Here is a 25,913-nt window from a genome sequence, read left to right as displayed (position 1 = left end):
CCTACATCAGTAGAACCAAGACCTTTCTTCATCTCTCTCCGTATAAACCCATACTCAAGCATTTGTTCCACTTACCTTCACACGTGTACACAGCCACACATCTGCTTAAGTAGAATCCTTAAAGCAGCTGTTGAGACAGCAGTAATAAAGACAAAGAGCATCCTCACTGCAGTGGTCGCACAGCAGTGCTGGAAGACAGCAAACCCAGCAGCTCCTGCTGTGGCCCTGGGAGTTGTGCCCAAGTGTTTCAAGTTGGTTTCTTATTTCTGGAGAGAACCAGGGTGACTTTGAAAGGAGATGCAACGCTTGACTCCATACTACAGAGCAATTTCACATCATCCTGCCCGGCCAACGAAAACAGTCACAAGCAGATGGGATAAACAAAAGGAAAGCAAACTGTAAATTGACTTGGCCGGGGTACCGCTGGATGGTGCCTAAGAGTACTTAATGGAGTTAAATGCTAAATAAATAAATAAATCATTTCCTTGTCAGTTCAGACACGGAGGTGGTAAATAGCACCGTATGCCATACCATATGTCAGTCAGCAACAACCCTAATAAACCAGCAGTTGAAAAGCATTGGCTGAAGCTCGGCGTCATCCCCGTTCCCCCACACAAATGGAGCACACCTTGCTGGAAGCAGCGAAGCAAGAATGATAACCTTCCAAACAACAGGCAGGTCAGCCCACTGCACACAGCTTCAGCTGCTACAAGGCATCCAGGTCTTATTCCACTGCTACCATTGACACTTGCAGACAAAAGATGCAGTTACTGAACCCACATGCTATCTCCACATTAAAACAAAGGTGGTTTTTCTTGCCATAGCGACATGAACAGCCTCACTGAGTTCTCAGTTACTCATTTGTCAGACATGCTGAACTCAGACCTTCTGAACCAACTCAAGAACTCCACACACCCCTTCTGCATGCTTTTCTCGGAAGCGTTGGCCCTTGAAAACCACATGGATAAGTTGGATTTAATGCATTCAGCACTTGGGAAGAGAACACACTGCTTATGATGATGTTTTGGAATGTTAAATACAATGACAACATCTTACAAGGATCCTTCATACACAGCCAAGCCACTCAGTAACTTTGTCTAACAACTTGCTGGCAAATTTCAAGCAAGAATTAGAAGATTTCAGAGCTAACACTTATACCCGTACCTGCCTGGGCACTAATGCATCAAATATTTCCATCTGGAATTGTACAGCTCCTTCTAGGTAGCTAAGCATCAGTAATGCTCGCCATGCTAAGCAGGAATGAGATTTTACCTTATTTTCAGGTGATAATGCATTCCCTCCACTCCCAGCTAAGTCTGCTGCAAGGCAACACCAGGAACACATTCCAGGAAGGAAGAAAAGCTTTTCCCAGGGGATGCACAAAGGCTCAGAAATGAATTCCAGGCATAATAAAACCCTCACCCCTTTGTTGCCATCTCACTGAGGTCACTGTATTTGTAGAAAGAGCTTTAAAACTTGTGAAAGGTATTCAAGTTCATATCCTTAAATGTTATTTTTAAACCAGGAGTGTTATTGCAGCGTATTCCTCAGAAAGGAATGAGATCTAAGCTCTTCTGAAAGCTCAACCCATCAAATTTCACATACCTGTGATCAGACCCAGATGGTGCAGAATAATGTGGGTATTTGGTTACCAAGACCTTTCCTTTTGGCCACTCTGTGTAAGCAACCACTGTGCACAAGTTATATTCTCACTTGCCTGTTGATGAGGCAGCAGAAGGTTTGGGGTGGCGCAATTCATACATTACAAGATTGCAGTTCCCTCACTTTGAAGGTTTCACCTATCAAAAAAACAGAAGAACAGAACTCCTAAACCTAACCTAAGAAAAACACAGTTGCAAAACTTTTTTGCTAATAAAAATTCCTACGGTGCTTATGAAATCACAAAAGCCTGAAAACTTCACAGCTTCCCGAGGATGTTCTGCATCCTCTATTCTAAGCAAATCAGCATTCAAAGTTGCCCCTCAGCCAGCTGAACTCATGGCATTTCTAGGAAATTAGAAGAGTGGAAATAAATCACTTTGCAGATTTCCCCTTGGAATGCATGCACCAAATAATCAGCAGCTCCTGGACCACAGTAGAGAACACTGCAAAGCCCTTCACCCAAGCAGAGCTGGGAGCACCGTGTTGTCAGCAAGTTCTTCTGAGATGACGAGGTCACCAGGTGAAGCCTAACAGGGTTTTCACATCAGTTACAGGATTCTGCTGACTTTGCTCTTCCTACTTGAGAACCCTTCCAACTTGTTCAACCGGTTGCCAACAGTTCTGCTTTGCAACACAGGCCCACATCCATTCCTCATGCAAATTGGTGCAACCAGCAGCAGAAATTCCAGCGCCTGCTGTCAAAGCTGGAGTTGGTTGCAGGAAAACCAATCAGGGGCTGCTTGTTATATTGGAGCATCTCAGGACATGTAAAACTGTTCTGCTTTTTGGGACAGAATTAAGCAGCCTGACCTTGGTTCTGCCATGCCAGCAACTACATAGACATGAACAGTGGCTCCATGTGGGACTGTTTGGAGAGATTGCTGCCTCTCCATGGTAAGCTCCACAAACTGCTTCTGCAGATGAGTTGGACAGCCTCAGTTTTGATCTGCTATTCTTACTTCATTCTCCAAATGTATGCTACAGGCATTCAGACCAGGATGTGCTCTTTAATGCAAATTAACAATTACCTACGAAGAGCTTTGAAAACTGAGCATCTGCATTAATTCCTCCTCCTCATTTTAAACCTGATAAAGAACTAGGAAGATTAGAGGAAGGAGACAGACACTTTCTATCCAGGGCTGTATGTTCTTCTATTTGCCATTCCTGCAACAAAAAAGTTGTGGGCCAGGTTTTGTGAGGTGCAATTCTGCATCCCTGCTCTCAGCATCCACACACACAAACCTACACCTTGCTGTGCCTATGGAAACACCCAAAGGGGAATTCCAACATGCTTATGCATAAGTGGTAACGCTCAGATGGGAATTCAAAACTAGGCAATAAAAAAAATACAGAAAGAAAATTACAGCTGCAATTCTTTAGGATTTTAGTGAGAATTGTAACACATCCATGAGAGCAGCAGCACAGCATGGAGGAGCAGCGCCAGGAACATCAGAGCAACCATCCCAGCAACACAGCCCAAGCAAACCCTCTCACATCTCCAGGTTGAGGAGCTCCTTGTCCAACAGCACAGGGAGCACTTTTAATTCTCCCAAGGCGCTATTATGAAGATTAATTAAGGTCTGAGCAGTGCTTTCAAGATCAAAACTGCTGCGTTGTTATTTATTATTAAAGAACAACAAAGTGCATTTTTGTTGCCTGCAATTGAACTTCATAGAGAAAGCAGTGAAAGCACACATGTGCTCCAATGCACAAAGGAACTCCCTGCCCCAACAAGCTGGGATTTGCCTGACTGTGTTTTTAGCCACCAAAACCCCATCAGTAAAACTATACCCATCCCTTTGAAATATTCCAAAGGCCTTAAGGAATACAACTAATACAGTTTCTCTTCTGATTCTCTTCCAGGATAAGCTCTTCCTATCAGATATTTCAGCATAGCACCTTTTATCCCTAAGTGCAGCCCTAGAATTGCTCACATGCTAACATTAGCAAAGCACTTCAGAATGTCTAAATCAGAAATTCTGCACCTACTTTGGTTGTTTCCATTCAAAACTTATTAAATCTTCACTTCAGCTGTCAAAGCCTGCCCAGAATAACACATCCTTAGCCATTAGATTATACAGTTTGTTACATGAAGCTTCAGAAGAAGCACAGGGAGGGAGAAGACATTACATCTAGATCGCATTGGGGATCTGCTTTTCTTCATAAGCTTTTCCCCACCATAACATGACTGACATACATGGCAAAATGCTTTTCAGAAATGTCCACCACTGAAATCCAAGCAGAAATCCTGTGCTGCAGAACGTGCACGGCTGGGTTTTCCTAACATTTTACCTACAGATTAAATCATTTACTAGAAACGTGACCATATTTCAATTACATCTGTATTCTTAAGAACACAGAATCATCTGTGCCTTGGCAGCACCTCCAGCAAACATAAAAGCTGGGTAAATTAACAAGATCTTTTGAAGACAAATCTGGAATGCCCGTAATCAAGCTGTGTGTTCAAACAGCTGCAGCAGGAGCCCAAGCTCTGTGGCATCTCAGTGCAGGGATGTAACAATGCAGATGCTTGAAGCAAGCAAGAATGGCAGCTATTGGAGCCAGGGGGCAGGGAGCACTGACAGCTGACATCACCCAGCCTGCATCACCATCTTGCTTTACAGAAACTGCTAACAAAGGGATGGGCATCTGCAAGATGCTGAGCACCTCACCCCTGTGTCAGCCAACGTCACCTCCTCAGGAAACGCTTGCATTTTATTACATTACTTGTTGGCTCTGTTCCCATCACCTCAGTTTGCACTCAGAAGGTTCTTAAAATCTGCAGCACTTTCTTATTAAAAGCACAGATAGCAGATTGCGAACTTCTGTACTTTCCTGAACGCTTGCAGGAGAAAGTTGTGTTATATTTAGCAGCCATATGGCAGCCCTCCTCCACACACGTTCTCCAGAGATAAGAGCTGACAAATTGAGTTCTCTATAGCACCAATCTATACGTTTGCATTTCCTGTTTTTAATCATAGGAGTTAACTGTGGCTTAATTCTTAAACCTGGTGTTTGACAAAAGGGAAACGCAAGGAGTTCCTGTGCTGAGCGATGGAAAGCAGGGAAGATTTTCCTGCAGCGTAGGTGAATATGCTCAGAAAGCCTCCCAGAGCTACTCCAGATAGCTGCATTATCCACAAATTAATACAGCATGTCTATGAAACCGAATGGCCAAGGATCTATTGGATTTGTTATACACTTTACTACTGCTCTGTGGATAACTGGCAAAGTATCAGATAAAGAGCACTATGCGCAGTGAAATCTTATTAAAATGAAAGGTTTGAGCAGTTCAGCTTGCTGTGCATCTATCAGAGGAGAAGCAGAGAGTAAAGCAACACCTGTAATGTCGTTGAGAGCTTCAGAGATGCAGCACAACTGTTCTACAGCTCAGCTACACTTTGAGGAGCCAGGCTTCACACAACTGCAAGGCACAAGGGTGAGTTTTCCTTCAGCACAGCCCAACCTTACAGAAAGCGCCAGCAAAGGCTAGGAAGAAGACAAAAGTTTTAAGAAGCAACAGAAATGGTTTGAGGTATCTCTCCATTAGGGCCAGCTGGAAAGCAGAGTGAAGAGACAACACCAACATCAGAATAAAATTCAACCCAGCTGCCACCAGCCATGCACACACATGCAAAACTGATGGAGACCAACCCGCAGCACACCAGGCAGCACACCTTGCACAGGAGGAGCAGTTTTTCAGAGCACTGATTACTCCTTCCTGCCTCCCTTGGAGAGATGACCACCATAGAGTGAAAAGTGATTGTGAAATGAGAGTGCAGTCAGAAAGAGGGGAAACAAAGCACTTCCAGGGCCAAGGTTATTTGCAGAGAATGCAAACACACACAGGAGAACAACAACCAAAAAAGAAAATGCATCTGAGTACATAAGCAACCAGCAGGTTTCTTCAAGAAACAAGAAGGAAGAAGCCAATGCAATCATTAAAAAGAAATAATTAAAAGAAACCTTGGCTCAATAAAAAAGTAAAACCAAAAACTGATAGGATAACCATCGTTGCATGGCTGATAAGCAGAGCAGTAGGAAGAACAAGAAAGAAATCTTCCAATTAATTACTTTCCTTGCTTTAAATGTGGTCATTAAACCCTGCTGCATAAAGATGGAGGGAACACACAGCTCTGCTCTTCTGGCAGCTTTTCCCATTCCTGAACAATTCTTCCTTCAGATGCGCAGCCACAAAGGTTCAAAGGTCCCCAAAGCCTTTGTTCTCCGTTCCAGCAGAGTTACAAACAAACTTTTGTTCCTGTTTCTTCAATGAAATGGGCTGCAGCAGTTACCAGGGACCTCGCCTTCCACACCAAGCTGCCTTAAGCACCATTCAGCTGAAGGACCACGGAATCTCATTTGCACTTCAGGAATAAATTATCAGAACTTTTTGTGAAACACAGCCACTGATTCAGTCAGCTATTGAACCAAGCTCCAGCAAACACATCACATACGGATACAAGTGAGGAAGAAGCGACGCATTCTGCTGCACAAATTGTGTCAGAAGATATCCGTGTTTAAATTAAACTCATTCATGAGTTCACACGAGTGAACACGTTCTACACTTCAGTGCAAAGTGAGGACTGTCAGCAGCTCTAAAGTAACACTCCTGTATGTATACACATTGAAAACAACAACACCCAAATGCTGCAATTCTTACACAGCCAGGGTGCGAGGAGGAGATGAGAACCATAGAGACAAGCGACTGGAAGCGAAACCTCAAATATAAATTAACAGCTCCTACTGAATTGGGAGTTGACTCTCTAGAGATGCTTCCTGTACAGCTCTAATCACAAAAGATATTCCCCTCTTCCCCCCCCCCTCCCTTTTTTTTTTAAATATATCATGTCTTCAGGCTATAGCATATAAGCTGGCTATTATGAAGTCTAATGAAGACATTCATGAATCATAACAAGGAGGAAAAGGGTAAATCCCAACAAATACACAAAGGCTCTTGTAACGAGTGAAGTTATGCTCAAAGAAGGGCTTTCTAGCTATGTGTGTGTGTATATGTGTGCTTCCATATGAGTTGGACTCGATGATCTTAATGGGTCCCTTCCAAGTCGGGATATTCCATGGTTTCTCCAGCTGCAAGGAATTCAAGCCAGGTCCCTTAGTTCTCCAAATGCCACTGTCACTTCTGTTCTCACATCAGCACCAAAAGGTACCAGACTGCTTTCAAAACATGAGGACTGTACTCTCCTTTCCCCGCAGAGCACCTGCATGAACCTTGAACACTCTGAATACTGAGAACGCACACCTACCCAGTGCCTGCAAGCATTGGTACCAAAGTAAAAGACTTCATCATTTTAATAGACACTCATCTGCTGCTAAGCATAACTCCGATAATGAGATACACAGAACATTAAACATGGTTTTCTTGAAGAAATAGGAATTTTCAAGTGAGTTATAAGAACCCAGCACCTTCCTGACAGTTATTTTGAGCAAAACTGATGATCTCCATCTGCCAGTAGGTGATGCCAAAGCTTTTAGAACACCACCTTCCGTCCCTGCATCTCAAAAGCAAGTCACCAGCAGTAATTCCATCACTGTCACCTTCCCTGCTCTGCACTGTGGGACCACGGCTGTGGGAATAGCACCACATCTGTGCTGCTGAATTACCCAACGGCACGAGTTTGATTCACACTATGGGATGTCCCATGAGCACGCTTTGTCTAGAAGAAATGTTCGCCTGCCTTATGCTAGCTGTAAGGCATAAGAGCCTTTAAAAGACCAAACCAAGAATAACGCAGCACTGAGAGTTTGCAGATCTGGTATAAAGCGTGCTTAAAGTAAACAGAAGCACACAAGATAAATCTGAACCATCACAGTGGGTTTATCCACATGCTGTGCTTCGTTCCGTGACCCTCATGTTGAAAACCCACAGTCAGGAAACCCAGGGCCGTATCTCAGGCTGCAGCTGACCAAGTGACCCTCCATCCAACCAAAAACCTCAGGGATGTTAAAGCACTTCGTTTTATCCTGTAATCCCCAAGAAGGCAGGCTCAAACTACTTATCATCCTGGTTTAATGATTTAAACCCAGTTTTTCCTCTGATTTCTTAAGAGGGTTATTAATGCATACTCTAAATCAATGCTTTTCCGTCCATAATGATGAGAAGCTGAGCTCTGGAAAGGCAAAAGATGGGGCACCCTGGGAAGAGATGGAAGCACTGGAAGCTTCCAGATGGAAGCACTGCAGCTTCCAGCAAGGGCTCAGTGAAACCAAAGCAGCAGTGGAGGGGCTCAAAGGCGAGGTGGCAGAGAGCTCCATCCAAAGACACCATTAAGCTCTGCTGAGGGTTGAGCCACCAAGTTGAACTTCTTACCACACAGCAGCACGGACTCAGAAGGATGGGCCTCCACTTAAATCAATTCTTTATTTTTTTTCCTCAGAGAGAGCAATTAAGTTGACAAGAGGATGAATGAATCATTGATCGGTAATTTACGCTGTACTCTCCCTTCAGCTGGAGACTTCAAGCTACAGCAACAGGATTTGCTCCAAATGCTGCAATTTGGCTACAAAAGCAAAACAAACCGAGCATGGGCTCTTAAAACGATGACTTCAGAAGAGGAGTCATCTTAGAAAAGGCTTTTTCCTAAGCTATGGGCTAAAAGAAGGGCAGCAGAGCCATGCTGCTATAACATCCACAGATGAGACTATAAAACCCAGATTTATACATGTCAGTAAACAGCGAGAGAACATCCAGTGAATGCCATCAGCTCAGTCATAATCATCACTTGAAAAACAATAAATCTACTCAAATAATTAGAATGAAGGTAGCTAAGATTGTGCTTCAACCAAAAAACAAAAGATAAGGAAGCGCATGCATGGCATATGTACCAAACTGATTGCAGCAAACCTGGTAGCGCTGGTTTATCAGCTTAAACAATCAACGCCTAATTAAGCGTGCATTTAACAACTAGGTAATAAAGTTTCTTTGCAGGGAAAATCAGATTGCAGAAGTCAACATCAGCTTAGACACGATTAACTTCCTGTCCACTGCTGGGAAAGCAAATCCAATTTACTAAATACTTCAAAGGGCAGTTTTTAATTAATTTAGCCATTTCCAAATAACGTGACACTACACAAGGATACAGCAAGCTGGTCTCATCGAGTCCAGGAACAGAAAGCATCAAATAACTGAAAAGCACCAAGGCTCTGTAATGCTCTTAGGAGCAGCCCAGTGTGTGTGCATGGCAGAGGCCAGCAGGAGCCTTCACAGGAGAACCAAGCTCAGTCACAGCTGTGCCATCTGCCACACCTGCAGCACTTCTCTCAGGCTTTTCCATTACCTAGAGTTTCTAAAACAATTTCTAGGGCTTGAATACACACCGTGAGCAAGGCTGAGTGTAGCTGTTTCCAAGTGACACATGGAGGGTCACATCACCTACACACCTGGAGAGCTTTACAAGGGCAGAACCGAGGCAATGCAGAAAAACCGGCAGGGAAGTACAGCAAAAGTACAGCAGTAAAAGCAGAAGCAGGATTCACGTCACATTGCTGTATTGACAGACAGCTTCTCTGCCTTCCTACACTTTTCACCCAACACAATACATTGAAATTCCCTCAAGTTCCCCAGTCTCGACTGTTCAGTGACAGTGATTTGTTCCCAGCTATGAGTCAAAAACAAACAAAACCACAAAACTAACGCTGAAAAGAAACTGTTTCAACCAGACAAGCTCGAAACGAGTCGATGACCCGCAGCTGGACCTCCTCACGTTATGCCATCCTCCAAGCTCTGGTTGGCTGGGAGACCTCATTTCCATAACAATAGCTGGCTGGTAATGAGATGCTTCTCCTTAATGCCCACGGCACGCACATCCCCCGTGCCTTTGGCTCAGGGCTCGCAGCCAGGCAGCTCCTAGATTAGCATCACAATGGCAATCGCTATGAAAATTAACGTCCTCACACCGGCCGGACCGGAGGACCTGCTTCACCACCCCCAGCTACTAAATTGACTTTTTTTTTTGTTGTTTTTCTTTTCCCTCCCCTCTAGGAAAAAAATAGCCGCTGATGTGCTGTAGTTTGTTCCTTTCACGTTACGGCATTACAGACCGCAATCCCAGCAGCGACACGGAACAGCTTTCAAGGCAGGCACTGAAGGCACCACGCGTTCTCTCCTTACAGCTCCGAGTCGTGCACGGGAGGAGAACGAGCTCAGCTCAGCACACAGAACCTCCCCATCAGCTCACTGTGATACCAGGCTGAGGTGCAGCACAAAGCCGTGCCCACCGATAGCAGCCACAGCACCAGGAGAGCAATCAGCCCAAGCGTCCCGATGCAAAACCTCCAGATTTCCCCACGTTTCTTTTTGTGTCTCCCTCTGTCCGCACCCGGGGATCACCCAAAACGGGATGGAGCCAACAGCTGTGACACAATAGCATCATTGATGAGACCGTGCTAAGAGGAAATGCAAAGGAAAATAATTCAGAGGCCAACATCTTCCTCTCGTTTTGGAGAGAAGGAAGCAAATGCTGCCCAGAGAGGCTGTGGATGCCCCATCCATCCCTGGAGGTGTTCAAGGCCAGGTTGGATGGGGCCCTGGGCAGCCCAGTCTGGTATTAAATGGGGAGGTGGGAGGCCCTGCATGTGGCAGGGGGTTGGAGATTCATCATCCTTGAGGTCCCTACCAACCCTGGCCATTCTGTGATTCTGTCAAAGGCCAAGGGAACCCACAGCAATCTTTGTCACTTATACAAACACCTCTAGACATAATAAAATAGGAAAAACACTCCTATTTTTGGAAATAGGTGTTACTGAGATCCTGTTTGTGTGGAAATGAGGGAAGTTGACTGCAATCCTCCCACAATACAGGCTGACACTGCGTGCAAAACAATGCATTTAAATGGCAAAGTAACGTTTTCCTTCTGAAAAAGAAACTCAATGACATCACTGTACTTCCCCCACTTGTGTTGCAGGAAAACAGAACGTCCAGAACCGGGATCTGGATACCTCACAGTGCATCAGAAAGATACACAGCAACACTGCAATGTTCAGCTTCAAACATGCAAACAACTCTAGAAAATCCATCCCCTCAGTGGCAGCTTTGCTGACCTGCCTCAAATACCCTTCGCTTCTCCAAAATCTTGATAAATACATTTAAATAAACAAGTCCCACATCAAGATTACAAGCTGAACTATTTAACAACCATTTGCCTCTAGTAATGAACTAATATTTCTGTACATTATTAATTTCATATTAATACTTTCAGTTCCATTGCATCCCCAAATAGCAGGGGTTACAAAGAGCGCGCTGTCAGAGCCTCTCCATTTTCCTTTTCCCATTTCATTATCTCAATCACTGTATGTCCTCAAAGCAATAAAATGATTCCTCTGGATGGCTCCAGTGCATTTAAACTTCATAAAACCAGCAGACGTAGAAGGGTGCATGCTCTGGTACTCCATAAAACCTTTGGTAAGCCTCATGAAAACAAATCATTCCACTCACAAGAACCATTTGCTTGCTCTTTCTCATAAAGAATATGTAATAATTTACTTGCCAGTCAAAATAAATTGTTCAGTCAAGCCTAATCTAATTTTGCTAAACTACGATGAGGAGACATCTGTGCAGCAGGAATGAAATTGCATGACACAAAACAAGTCCATGTAGAGCATTCATCCCTATTCTGTGGAAAAGGTTCCCTGCTCAGAACTCCCACACTTGGCAGATTTACTCTTATCCTGCTCTCCAAAGCCCCACCATCCCACTCCATGCTGAAAGGAGTGCCATTTTGGGATCTCTCCATTCTTATTTCTCTTTCTTGAAATGAAATAGCACATTCTAAGGTTCCACCTCCTTCACTTTTCACATATTCCAATGAATTGCATTCTTCCCAATGACAATATTGGCCAACACCACACGTTGGGACGGAGCAGAGGCCATCCAAGTCTCTGTCCAAAGTGCTGTTTTCTGCACTATCTCACGTGAAAAGTACAGAAGCACAACAAAAGATGATTTGATCCCATTACCCTCTTATAATTAGAAAGCCATCAATCCGGTACGGAGCAGGAGATTGAGATTTGAGATAGATTCTCTGCAGAGAAAGAGACGGGACAGCAGGGACACACGGGCACAGGCAGCAGTGCCCCATCCCTGCAGGCAGCCGTGGTCAGGGATGGGGCTCTGAGCAGCAGATGGGGCTGTGGGTGTTTCTGTGCATTGCAGGGACTGGGACCAGACAGCCTTTGTGTCCCTTCCGACACAAACCGCTCTACGAAACCAGCGATCTAACTACGAACGCGCTGCCAAGCTTCAAGGCGTACCTGAAGCCACAATTCACCCACAGCGCTACGGATCCTCCCTCTGAAGACCCAACACCGCCATCCCCACCGCACGGAGCGCTGAGCCAACCTGGGAGGCCAAGCCAGCCCGGCGCACCCCGCGCACCCAACGCCCTTCCCGCAGCGCATCGCACGTAGTCCGAGGGGCAGCTCCGGAACCACGGGATGTGCGGGGATCCCCCCGCATCGGGGAGGGGAGCTTTAAACGACTCCGAATGGCCGCGTGCCCACCGCACAAAGGGCGCTGAGCACAGCGGAGGATCCGGCACGAGGCGGGCGGCAGCGGCGCAGCTCTGCGCTCCGAGGAGCTCCGAGCTCGCGGCCGTGCGCTGCGCTCCTTCAAACCGCCTCCGCGCCGCGATTTCCCGATGCAAAACAAACAAACAAACAATAAACGAAAACAAAACAAGGACAAAAATCTCAGGAACCCACAGGCGGGAGATGGAGCCTCGCTGCGCTGTTCCTTCGCTCCCCTCGCGGCCCCGAGAGGCAGCGCGGCCGTCGGCGCTGACAAAGCCCCGCACCCCCCACTCCTCCCCGCAGCGTTCCGTTCCGTTCCGCCCCGCTCTCACCTCGCCCCGCCGCAGCGGAGGCCCTCCGCGCCGCCTACCAACCGCGTGCCGCCGCCATGGTCGCCGTCCGGACAGGTGAAGGGGCGACGGGCGCCGAGCCGCCGGGGGACGCTCCGGGAGGGGGAACCGCATCCAACCGGCACACACCCCCCTCACACGCGCGTTCCCCGGCGCAGAAAAAAGCTCCGTGTCGAACCGGGGCCCATGCGCGTTGCTTCTGCCCGCCCGGCTCCGCCCCGCCGCCGGGGAAGGGCGGGCGCTGCGCGGCGGCGGAGGGTGGGAGGGGGCGGTTGGGTCGCGCGCGTGATGGCGGCCGCGGGGTGGGAGCGCGCGGCGGTGGAGCGCGAGAACGCGCGGCGGGACGGGGGCGTGCAGGGTGCAGGGGGGATGCAGTGCGTGCAGGAAGGGTGCAGGGGGGGTGCAATGCGTGCAGGGGGTTGCAGTGCATGCAGGAGGGATGCAGGCTGCAGGGGGGATGCAATGCGTGCAGGGGGGCTGCAGTGAGTGCAGGGGGGTGCAGTGCATGTGGAGTGCAAAGGGGCTGCAGTGCACAGGGGTCTCTTGCGCATACAAGTTGCAGAAGGCTTGCAGTGCGTGCAGAGTGCAAGGGGAGCTGCAGGGCATGCAGAATTCAGGAAGCTACATGGGGTGTACAGGGCACGCAGGGTGCAAGAGGAGCTGCAGAGCATGCCTGGAGCAAGGGGCTGCAGTGTAGTCAGAGTGCCTGCAGCCAGTGGGAACGATGGCTGCAGCAGGGGCGGTCTCAGTGCAGCAGGGTGACTGAATTGCATAGAAGCCTGGGAGCATCAGGGCTGCTGGTGAGGGTGCTGGGCTTTTGCATGGGGAGTGAGAGCAGGGTGAGTGCTTCATCTTGATCCTGAGCCTGAAGCTTGAGGCCAGGCTGTGAGAGGAAGAGGTGGCACTCGCATGGGGGTCGAGCAGGGCACTGAGGTCAGTGCGGTTGTTTGGGGCTGTCCCTGCAGTGGCAGCAGGAGGAATGGAGCCATCACCCTTCCAAGCTGTGCTTTGGGAACTAACCCCAGTTGCTCATAATGGCGGTGTGTTTCATAGATGCTTTATTGTACCCTCAGCGTTGTCAGAAACACATGACTTGATTTTGCTGGCTGTACACGATGTGGAAAATCCTTCCTGATAATTATCCCTGCCATTTGGTGACCGCAGAGGTTAAACATCTGATGGCTGCTGTGCATTTATTCCTTCATTGCAAAGCATTTGCTCTGCCTGCAGTGTGGGCCCTGAGGCACAGTGGGGAACAACCCTGAGCTGTGTTGGCATGATGCACCTGGGCTCACATGGGCTGCAGTGCGTTCTGACCTCCTGCTGACATCAATGCTGACATTGCAAAGGCAACATGAAATGGTGACTGAAGGCCATAAGGGGGGCCCTGGGCCACCTGAGCTGGTAGAGGGTTGCCAGCCCACAGCAGGGGTAGATGATCTTTAAGGTCTCTTCCAACCTAACCAGTTTATGGTTCTATCATTCTGTAATAGGCATGCAGAAGTTCTGAGTTGTGAGCTTTAATTTCAGAGAACAATGGCTATGAGACATGAGAACTGCTTCATGGCAGTGTATGCTGCAGCAGATGCCAACAGGCAGAACTGTGGTTGAGGACATGGGTGGGTTTGGGTTTCCTCTCTAAGGAGACAGCCAATGGCAGAGGTATCAGACAGCATCCCCTGGTGTGGGGAGAGGAGCTGTGTGGGCTAATAAAAGAGGATACAGAAAGTGTATAAATTAAGATGATGACAAGGCAAAGGCATGTGATTTATTGTGCTGCTGTGTGTTACTGACTACAATTCTGATCCTGTCAGACCTGACAAGTTAATTAGGATGAGCCAGGACTGTACCCACATGGAACTGCTGATAAAACCTTGGGGCTCTGGAAGCGGCTCAGTTCACTCCATATATAGGAGACTGCAGTCTGAGTAATGTGCAGGGTGATCCCTATCCATGCAGGGCTGATGTGAGCGGCTCAGAGATGCCCAGAGCATCCCGAGGTGGCAGAACCTTCCCCTCTTCTGGAGATGCCATCATCTCTTTTGTGGTTTCGGCTCTCCCTTGTTTTGACTGGCTGTCGCCGCGTGATGTTGGTAGGGCTTCTTTGTTGCTCTTCACATGCAGAGCATTTTTCATTATGTCTGTCTAACTAAAACCAAATGGTGGGCTGCACATGGGAATGCAGCTTGAGAAAACTGCAGATCAGAGAAAGGTCCTGGCTTCGTGCTGAGGATCCCTGCTGCACTGCCCCAAACTGCCTCCCCCCAGAAGCTCCTGGTGGGCGGTTTGCAGCTCATTGCTGCCCTCTTTTTTTTTTTTTCTTTTTCCTTTTTTTGTCTGAACATCTTCGCTTTTAAAGAATTAAAACAAAGGGAGAATGCTTTCCCCTCCCAAACTTTCTCTCTGCTTCTTGTTCTCCCTGTCCTTCCTCGTGCTCGTTTTGTGGAAACATGCAGAGGTTCTTCGCGATGCCAGGAAGCTCTCCAGCTGCAATGGGCAGTGAAGCACAGAGCCTGTGTGAGCAGCTCACCCCAACAGGAAAGGACTGATGGGAGCTGCTCCAGCCCGTGCCATGCAGAGATTGCTGCCGGGAGCCCAGAGGGTCCGTCTGCCCTTCTCCTGTTGGTCTGAAGGTCATCCACCCAGTCTCCTCGCCCAGCAGTGAGCCATTGCTTCCATGGGCAGCACCAAGCTGTATCCAAAGGGTGCTGGACTGGAGCGTGGCCTTTTAGCTGATAAAAAAAAATGGGATGTGGTATCAAAAGTGATAGAATTCAGTATCACAAGTGTGATTGTTTTTTTTTCCTCCCTAGCAAGGATTCCACCGAGCCACGGCATTTGTCACTTAGTCACATTTTTTTTTCCACTGAAGAAAAGCTCCAGGAAAGGGAAGAATGAGATTTTTCCTGACTTAGAACTGCCAGTGCTTGTGGGTCTGTTTATCTGCAGCCTTGGTGGGAAGCTGCCCCAGCTCTGCCCAGAGAAGCTGCAAAGCAGTGCTGTTGTGTTGCCTCAAAGCTCCACTTTGCTCCATATAAGCAGCCTGGCCATGCTTTGAGAAGATGCTCACATGTGATAATAGTGTATCTTTCCTTCTGTGCCTTCACATCCTTTGGCTTTTATATATTTTTTCTTGGAATCAAACATTTTCCCACTCCAATAGAATTATTACTATGCTGTCACCTCTGTGGAGACCCGTGCATATGGTTAAAGAAAGCAGTAAGAAATATTAGGAATGTAACTGAATGCATAGATTTTTAAGGCCCTGAGCCGCTTAGGGTTTACAAGATATTCTTAGTGTGTGTGAGGAGGCCTTGGGACTGTGCAATAAAGGTCAAGTAGGTACAAACTCAAACAGAGCAGAACATAACTTTCTGTTCCAGCCTGTCCCTTTGGTGGTCAAATCCACACAGATGAGCGCACAGCCTGCAGAATGGGCTTCTCCCACTTGTTGGGCTCGCTTCTCCTTGCATGGAAATGTGATACTGTGCTTAGGATAAGGTAACATTGTTCCTTTGCTTGCTCTTTCATCCCCCTTTCACAGTCTCCAAAGCGTTCCTAGTGCTTTGCTGTTGTGGAACTGCTGTGACAGCAGCTGGCTGCCTGGGTCCAGCACAGGAATGCTTCTCCAAGAGAGCAAACTCAGGGCAAGCACACTGCAGCTGGTGCAGCCTGCTGAGGGGGAGGTGGGGCTGCATTGCAGCCCTTGGCCTGTTTGCACAATTCCTTTCTTTAGGCCACTTGTTCCCCACTTCCTTGATGCTTGCAGAGACTTGCCATTGTTTTGGATACAAATCTCGCAACTGTTAGATGGGCATTGCGGAAAGAACTGAGAAGGATACAGACTTAAAACATTGTAGCACAGCATCAAGTGCGTGAAGGTAAGGGCAGGCTGCTCAGGGAATGCTGGCAGGGTCCTGAAACCCGGCAGTGCCACACATTTTGGGACCAACCTGGGGCAGCCATGGCAGAGCAGGGCACTGCCTTAGCTCAGCAGTTCCTCAGCTGAGAAGGAGGATCTGATGCACTGCGTGATGGGCACCAGACGTGCAGGACAGACCAGATCCCGGCTTGTTTTCTAAGCTGCTCACTTAACACTTCTCCCCGTCTTATTCAGTGCAAATTAGGTTGTGCAACACTCGTGTATTTATGACTAACTGTACGTGGCCAGAGCTGCCAGTTTCTATTCGCGTCTCTCCGTTGCCCGCAGTGTGAGCACAGCAGGTTGCATTGGGCCAGAGGTCTCACCACACAAGCTGGATGGGGATCCTGCAAGAAATGCAGCCCTGAGTTCTGTCCTTCCAGTCACACCTGCTGAACTGCATCCTGCAAGGAGCAAGTGGGATGGGGAAGCAGAGGGCTGTGAGCACAGGCACTGGAAATGCCCTCTGGTCCCCACCTGTGGCACTGGGCTCCTGCCTGGGGCAGCACCTCAGGCCAGTGGAAACTTGCTGAGATTTTTTTTCCCAACGTGCACTTTTGCAGTAGCATAACACAAGAAACTTGTGTTCTGGGGATGCTCAAGTCAAAAGCACAACAGCAGCATGTGTGAATGTGGAATATGGGCTGCGCAGTCAGGAGGGCACAGGAACATGCAGGCAGTGAGACTTCCATGTTTCAATGCATGCCATGTTAAACTTCCACTTATTACTTTCTTAAACTGGAGTAATTCAGCGTGCTCCATCTTCTCCTTGGCTCTCTGACAGCTCACAGTGTCTGCTTGCAGCAAATGCTCCCACTGAGAGCTCTGCTGCCCATATAGGCTTCCACCTGCAGTTGTGTTTCCGTACCTCAGTCCCAAAGCTGGGGCAGCCCCAGCTGGTGCTGACTTCTGAGAGAGGGAAATTCAGTTGCTGCTCTAAGTTCCTGTTGCTCGGTGCTGCACAGGAATTAGTGCTGCTAGTTTATTTGGAGGATAAAAGCATCTATAAATATGCATAAATTTCTGCAGTTATTATTAGAACAGGCATTTAAATCTTCTGGTGGTTGGGTGTCCCAGATACAAAGTGATGGGAGTGGGAGAAACCTCCTCTTGCAAATGAGATATTTGGTAACGTTTCATCATAGGTGTTGCTGCTGTAAATGTATTTTCTAGGGCTGGGCATGCAGTTACACTCTGCCAGTCACAATCAACCATTTATCTGATCTTCTGCAGAAGTTATAAATGTGTTACAATGTAAATCTACATGGCAAGCTGGCTGTGCTGTGGGCTTTTCATAAAAGAAAGAGTCCTGGGAGGTTTTTTTGTTTTAGGGCACATCCTTTAGTCACAATTATCAATAGTTTATCTAATCTAGTACTCAACCAGGAGTTGAATACTAGATTAATACTCGTCCATGAGCCTGAGCACCATGGGCACCAGGGCTGTGGTGCTGGCATCTCCTGGGAGCAGAAGCTGTTTGTCGCTGATGCACATTGGAGTTTTGGCTGTTGGCATCAGCTGCCCTCAGAGGATTGGGATGGGAGAGGGAGAAGTCCTCGATGGAGGAAAAAAGCCAGATTGAATCATGTGTCAGTTGGTAGAACAGACAAAAAGGAAGTGATGAGAACTGTGCGTGAGAGATGTGTCACATTCCACCCAGAGCAGGCGTGGTGTTCCCTTCCGGCTCCTTGTTTCTTTGGGGCACAGCAGCTACAGGAGTGAGTAAACCTCTGTCTGCATAAGAAATGTCCCTCCCAAGGACAGCCCCAGCCGTGTCCTATGCACGCCAGTTCAGATGGTGCAGGTCTGTTTTCCCTGCTCCGGCTGGCGGTGGGTGGGAATTACATCTCCCTGCATCTGGAGATGTGAGAGGAATGCATCCTTGTCAGCTGTGGCCCTTCTGGAGCTCAGTTGTGCTATGGAGGCTGTCCTCGGAGCAGAGCCAAGTGCTATCAGTCCCCTGAAAATCCAAGTTGATTTCATATGTAGGTCAGAAAGCACATCCCAATTTATTTAATAGATGAGAGTTTTGTTGCCTAATTTTATATCACTGGAGTTGCCGGCCGTTTTTGGAGGTAATACAATGATAGCTTGAAGGTAATGCAATAGCTTTGTTCTCAGCACAGGGACTAAGGAGGGAGGCCAGGTATCGCTGCCCCAAGGCAGGTGCAGCTCTCATTTCCAGTGGCATTAATAAATAAAGCACCTGCTGGGGAATTGGGTTATGTGTGAGCACTGCTGTGCTGGGAGAAGAACGAACAAGGAGCAGAGCTTCAGAGCAGAACCTACCTGTTGTGTCTGAGTGGGCTGAGCACAGACAGCACGTGCATCTCTGCTCTGATTCCAAACCAGAAATTAAAGCAGAAATCCTAGGGGATGTTCCCCTCCCTGCATTGTAGCCATATACTTTCCTCACCTTGCAGTTGTGGGCTGGGAGCTGGGCTGCACCCACCCTGCACTGCCTTGCAGCACTGGGCACTTTTGCCTCTGAAATTAAAAAGATGTCTGGATCTGACTGAATCATACTTCATTATCTCAGCGGGCAGCAGATTTAGGAGCTAGATCTGCAGCAAGCATTTATTAGATTGTGTGTCTTCTGGGGATAGCTGATTTTTTTTATCATCAGATTCTATGACTTAGCATCGTAATTAGCTGTTAGACACAGAGGCTCCAGTCAAGAGCTGCTTTTTTCTTTTTTCTTTCTTTCTTTCTTTTCTTTTTTTTTTTTTAAGCCTGCTTGTTCCAAGAGCTTTTCTGTTCTCATTTGTATGGGAGTTCTGCACAATTCAGTGCCACATAGCCAATGGAAATGAGACCTGCAGTTAATCCATCAAACGCACACTGCGAGGAGGAGCTGCTCCATCCCTATGGGATGTCTGGTAGGACTACAGGCACTGCTTGTTGGGTGGGGATCTGTGTGGTGTTGATGCCAGGGATGACACCCAGCATATGTGAGTGTGAGGAGCAGCAGGAGCTGATTCCCTGCCCTTCCAGCAGGCAGAAAGTCAGCAGGGCTTCCTGCAGGCAGCGAAGGGTGGGGAGGGAAGCTGTGAAGGTGAGCAGCATGAGAGCAGTGCCCTGAGCTGCAGGATGCATTCAGCCCTTACTTTGCCATAGATAAACAATGGTTGCACATCCTCACTGTGCTTTGCCTTGGCATCCATAGAATAACCCCAATATTTTGTGGTGAAGGCACCTTTCTGGGTGCTCTGATATTAGGGTATCTTGTTGCTTTGTCAAAGAAGTGATAAAAAACAAACAAGGCACAGAGTGAGCATTGATACCCTTTCAAACGGAGCTCTTCTCTCCTGTGATGCTGCTTGGTTTATTGCACAGGAAGGAACTTTGCTGCCTGGCTCTCCCACAGCCCTATGCCTCCATTGATCACAGTTTACTTCAGAGACCATTTATCTCACTGCCTGGTGTTCTTGGATCAGATACAACACCCTTTGGTTCCTGTTGTCCTTTTGTCTTTGCTTGTTTGGCTCTAAACACGTCGTTCCCTGAGCACAGGCCCAGCTTCCCATCTCTCCCATGTGGCATCCAATCAGGGATATTGGGTCTAAAGCAATTAGTTAACGAGCACTGGCACGCTCTAGGAGAACTGGGGCTGCTGACGAGTGTCTCAATCCTTGTGAGGGCCTCTGTACTGCTTTGCTCTCAGCTCTCCTCCTGTCTTTTCCAACCACATCAGCTCACATCATCACACAAACCCGAATCCCTGGGCTGTGCTTCAGCTTCAGATGGAGTTCTGGATGGATGATGGATAAATAGTCTGAAGTGAGGCACCCACCACTGTTTATTTTTCTTCTGTCCCCAAATCAAAGATGATTTTTTTAAGTCTCCCAGTTATTACTGTTGTACTGTGGGAGTGATTAAAAATTGGATGCTATTGCTGGTAGCGTGGAGGTCTCTGTCTGAGTTCCTCGACACAAAGCTTTAAGAAATCCCATGCAGATGGGCAGATTTTGGAATGCTGCGGGCTGCTGGCAGGGAGGTGGGAGTCAGACCTGAGGGCCTCAATCTTTTTGGAGCAAGTTTTCAATGCTTACTTCTCTACTTGAGGGGAAACACAGTTACTTACCGAGAACAGAGACAGAAAAAGAGCAGCAGGACAGAGGGAGTGTGGAAGTAGGTCAGATGCATTGCAGACTGAAAAAAAAATCATTATTATGATTAGGGGAGATTAAGGAAGGCAGGGGCAAACAGCATCAAAAGAATCCAGTTTATCAAGCCATTTAAGCAGGAACTTTCCTTGCAAAGCAAGTTTTCCATACAGAACTTTGGAGCAAAATGAGTGTCCTGTGTTCCATGCTGATCTGTAACAGTCCATGAATCCTTAAAGACACTGATTTAGTTGTCATGAGGAGTTAATGCAGCAGGAACTGTTGCCTGCCCTTTATTGATGGAGTTCTTTCTCTTAAATGTTTCACTTTTAAAGCTGTAATTATGCACTCAGGTCCATGGTGAGGAGAGCACCCAGAGCACTGCTAGCACATGCTGACAGCGGTGCTGAGTGGTTCCTGCACTGCTTCAGGTGCTTTGCATGAAATGCAGATTCTCATCTCAAAGATTCCACATAAAGACAGTGTATGTGTGAATTTATCTAACGTGAGGACACAAAGAACCTTTGCAATGACAAGCAAAGTCATTTCCCATCACTCCAGAGCAGCCAGAAGTCTGAGAGCTCTGACCAGCGTTCCCTGCATCACTCTGTCTCTCTTCCTCCTCTTGTTCCTTCCAGCTCTAGCTGTGATGCTCACATGCTGTAGCAGCAAGGTGTTTTGTTTTGGTGGGTTTTACTCGTTCTGTTTGCATCTGAGCAGAAATGGATGCTGAAACCTCAGCGTTAGCTCTGCAAGAAGAGAACATTCTTCTCCCCCAGCACGTTCTTTTCGATGCCTCCAACAGCGGACCTTCTGACTCTGCTCATTAGTTTCCTATTCCTGTTTGGGAGGAATTGGTGTACGAAGCATGCTGAAGCCATAAAGCAGTGGCTGCCCATACAGCTGAAGGTGCAGCTGGTGGATTCTCAGCCTTCTAAGCCACAAGTCGCCCTTCCTTTCTGTTCCCTCTGTGCTGTATGGCCCCGATGCAAGTTAACACTTATGTTGCCAGCTGCCTGTCCCATTGTAGCTCTGACAGTGCTGCCTTTCAGGTCCAAGCACTGGTCTAACTGACTCTGCAGGGCAGAGCTTTGATGGGAACACCCTGGCTCTCTGTTTAGGCAATAGGGTGATTGTGTGGGGAGAGCCTTCCCCCCTCCCCCCCAGTCTCCCCTTGGGTCACTTCCAGAGATTGGTTAAATGTTGAAACAAGATACTTATCCTTCTGTTTGGATGAAACTCCAGACCATTATGTTTTTATGCATGTTGAATGAGGCCTCACTACCACAGCTTCAGCTCATTTATGTTGGTGTAGAGTTTCTGGGTCAATAAAGCTATGCTAAATTATACCCTATGAGATGTAGCCTCCTACTGCTAGGTGTTTTTTGCCTGAAAATACAAGGTGACTTAATGTCAGTGGTCTCCTGTTGCTGTGGTCAGGTGCCTTGTGATAGCCTTGGTGAGATGGTGCAAGGTTTGGCATTACAAAGCATCCTTGCACCATTGGGTATCCATCCACACTGATGGCAATGTGGGTTTGGGAAGAGGGACAACCACAAACCAGAACACTTAGAACGCTTTAATTGTGTATCGGAAAGCAATAAGGAGAAATTTGGCCTTAGCATAATTGGCTGAATAGCTGGACTCTCTTCCAAAGTTCATTACTGCCTCCTGTGACTTCCTGTCAGCCCTGTGTGCTTGAGAGCTCCCTTAATCCTAAGCACAGATCTTAGAACTCAAACTGGTGTGCCCAGCATTTCCCATCTACCAAAAGAAAAAGCCCAACTCACTGACAATGCTTTAAGACTCGGTATTTGTGGAGAAGACTGCAGTGCTTTGAGAGCTGCTGAATTAATAGCAAGGCCTGCCATTATGGTTGTTGTTCCACCTTTAAGCTGTCAGATCGTATAAATCTCAGTAGATGCCTTAAAGCACTGCGTGCAGATGAAAGCTCTCCAAAGGAGCAAATTCCCCTTTCCTTCATCTTGGAATAACATGTCATAATTGCATGGGAAGATAGGAGAGCTATTACTGAAAAAGATGTGTGAAGGAGTAGGAAAGAACCTAATGCAGCATGGGAAAAAGAAAAGATAGGAGACAGCCATTCATCCAAAATGATAACGTAACACAAAGTGTATTACATTGCCTTGCCAGAAATGTTGTAACACTGGTGAGGCACCTGTTAGCACCCTGCTTTCCCAAACTCCTTGCTAGAGCCTGGCACAGAGCTTCTCACGAGCTTCCCAAGGCTGTGTGCTGCGCTGCACTGCAAACGGCTGTGACACATCTGCAGTGTTTTGATGAAATTACTGGAACCAAAATCACTGGTGCTGCAATTATTCCTCATGTAGATGTCTTAATTACAGCACTGAGATGTTATGGGGTTAATTAATTGTTGCTTATTAAGTGCTTTGAGACTATTGAGTGAAAGACGCCACATATATGCAAAGGGCGATCATGAGGAAGCCAGCAGCGCTTCCAGTTGTTTGCAGGCAAAAAACATTTAATTGTGAGATATTACATTTGCAGTCTAGTGGCATATTTCAGGTTGCAAGATAAAATCCTGTGTCTACACTTTGTGTATGCATGCTCTGAACTTGTGGGAGCACTCCCATCAGTTTCTATTGGAACAGAAGAGATTGTGTGGGAGGAGGTTCCCCAGCTTTCGCTACAACCAGTAGGAAATGGCAGAACTCACAGGAATATTTGATACTGGCTCTAATTTCATGATATTTAAGCAATGGTCATTGAGCAGCATTCCTCTGTACGTGTACAGCTACTGCAGTTGCATTACCTTTGGAGCTGCCTTCTCCTTTTTAGGCTCTTTCCTAAGCATTTTCTGTAATGACAGCAGCTGTAGCCTTGCCTGTGGGCATGGCCAATGTATCTGTGCTGAAACCCAGGCTGCATAAGCTCTGGTATTTATCCTGGCATGCAGTGCTATGTCTAGAGAGACAATTCATCAGTTCTCAGTACTTAATAACTCAGCTTGTCAAAATATGAGCTGTTCAATTACTGGAATTTCTTTCCTCGTTTCAGAGATCTCTCTGCTCCCTGTGCTTCTCCTTTCCTTAAGGAAGAAATGCTTTTGCTGATGAGAAAAATCACAAAGTGCCTCAGAAATGTTGGGTCAGTTCCTGTCTGTCCAGTGTTTGTCTCCATCCCATTTACTGTGGAGTTTGTGAAGTCTGTAATGCCTAGAAGTGGAAGGGGTTCTTTGGTGGTGGTGGTGTTGTCAATTAGTTTTGGTTTTGCATCACTGCTGTTGTGCTACACACTGTTCAGTTTGGGAACAAAGTCCCACGTGAAGAGTAACCCAAATGATGGATAATCCAAATGATGGATAAGTATGAAAAGCGTGGAAAGGTATCTGAGAGGTTCCTCCCAGTTCACTGGCAAGTTTTCAGCAACTGTAATGGGCTGAAAGCTTTTCACGAGGAAAATCTTCACCATGAGGAAATACCAAACTTTCAGACTGACAGATCAGTGTGAGCTGTGTTTTGAGTGATTTGGCTTTCCTTCCAGAGAATGAAGAACCACAGGTCTGGTGTTTGGAGGCACCAGTGTCTTCTGAAGGTGCAGGACGAGTTGTGTGCAGGTCACAAGCAGGATTCAATAAGTCTGATCCCATATAAACCTCCTTGAGAAAGGCTGTTGCCATTCTGCTGTGAGCACACAGCAGCCAGCACCGCCAGGCTGAGATGTGCAACTGAGAATCTGAGATCTTCCTGCAGAACAGGTGGTAATTGAAATACCCCCACTGCTCATTCAGTAAGTTAGGGAAAACCCCAACAAGGATGCAGTTCAAAGTTTATGTTATGATGTTGCAGTATGGATCTACAATAATATTAGCAAGGAAACAGGGAAACCTGGCTTCAAAAGCAGGACTGGGAAGGAAGTTAGGGCAGATCTCATCGCAGAGCTTGCATACCTTGAGCTGTTCAGTCATATGAAACATTGCAAATGTTATGGCTTATAGCAAAGTACATTTGACACGGCTGATGGAGAAGTATGGCTGAGAGAAGAACATTTGTCTCAGTTACTGCTACAGCCCAGAAGGACAAAAAAATCCTGTGCAGCAATTGTTTCGACTCAGAATAATTAATCCTCCTTTGCACTCTCTCTCTTTCTTGGACTCTGTTCACCTGTCAGCCAAGGTGAGCTGCTGGGCAGAGCAGAGTGAGGATGGCTTGGTGCCCATCCTTGTAGGTGAAAGACTATTATATTAAATCTTTCTGGACAGTGTGTTTCAATTTGTATTGCTCTAGGGGATCTGGGATCTGAAGCAGCCAGCAGAGCCGTCCTCCTGCTCTCAGAGGTGTCTGCTGGGTGGAAATGAACCATAGTGGCCAAATTCTGCGTTCCATTGAGCCCACACAATTAATTTTCCCATTATGGCTGTGTGAGATGCAGCAGTACCCCTGGGTGAGGTGCTGCGTGGGTCACAGGAGGCCCCAAAAGACTCATTTTCCAAAGGCATGGCAGAAGTGCAAACTGCTTTCCTCCAGATGAGTTATCACACAGTGACTTGTTAAAGGCGGTGTATAAAATCTGCAGTACCTGGTTTGCATTCTTACCCATTAAACAGTTCTTCCTGCTCATATTCAGCTCCTGCCCATTGGATTGAAGCGATGGTAAAAGCATCTGCAGTGTGATTAGCAGTCTGGGTGCACAACAGCCACTCCACAAGGTACTGTGGTGGTTTGCTGTATCACTCCTGCCTCAGCTGCACACCCCCATCTCCTCCTCTCTATTTTTGCTGCTTACTCAGCAGGTTCTAAAGCAGGTTTGAAGCAAGGATGAAAGCAAACAGCCCTGAAAGTGCTGACTTCTCAAAGCGCTGCACCTCATCACACCAGCACCCAGGGACAGCCGTGCACCCATCACCCTCCTCAGAACAGACTTTCATCTCCATCTGAAGGCAGGCACGTGCAAAAGGGAAAGCAATTTACTAACAGCAATGCTAAAAATAAAATGCTTAGAAGAAAGAACACCTGATTCACTATAAATTAGGTAACATACAGAACAAAGAGCAAAAAAAGCAAAACCTGGTCCTTTTTTTTCCCCCTTCTATGAATATATTTTTAAAAAGCTTTGATGAATCAGACTGTGATATTAAACCTCTCAGGGCTGGGAGGAATGGAATGTGCAGCCACTTCTTGTGTCTCCCGTAGCTCAGAGGTCCTCTCTCTCATAGTTTTGTACCCTTGGGTGGAACAAACCCAGTCAGCCAGTTCCAGTGAGATGTGGAACACACCTGAGAGCCTGAATCCAGAGCTGTGTTTTCCTGGAAACCCTCTGGCATTCCCAATGATAACACTGTGCTGCTCCTTCTCTTATTTGCCC

The 25,913-nt window shown here is 47.2% G+C and overlaps 1 protein-coding gene across 2 annotated transcripts in view; it reads right to left on the bottom strand.

Moving 5' to 3' along the window:
• Nucleotides 1-12,740, bottom strand: part of ARHGAP32 (Rho GTPase activating protein 32) — a 175,606-nt gene extending 162,866 nt beyond the window's left edge. For both annotated transcript variants that reach the window (XM_052697070.1, XM_052697076.1), the window contains exon 1: nucleotides 12,522-12,740. The gene's annotated coding sequence lies outside the window, so the exon portion shown is untranslated. The remainder of the gene's footprint in view (nucleotides 1-12,521) is intronic.
• Nucleotides 12,741-25,913: the final 13,173 nt, after the last annotated feature.

This window comes from Tympanuchus pallidicinctus, unplaced genomic scaffold (assembly GCF_026119805.1).
Source record: "Tympanuchus pallidicinctus isolate F22 unplaced genomic scaffold, pur_lepc_1.0 scaffold30, whole genome shotgun sequence".
NCBI lineage: Eukaryota > Metazoa > Chordata > Aves > Galliformes > Phasianidae > Tympanuchus > Tympanuchus pallidicinctus.
Note: the sequence above shows the minus strand (reverse complement) of the source record. Positions and strands in the feature narration are given on the sequence as shown.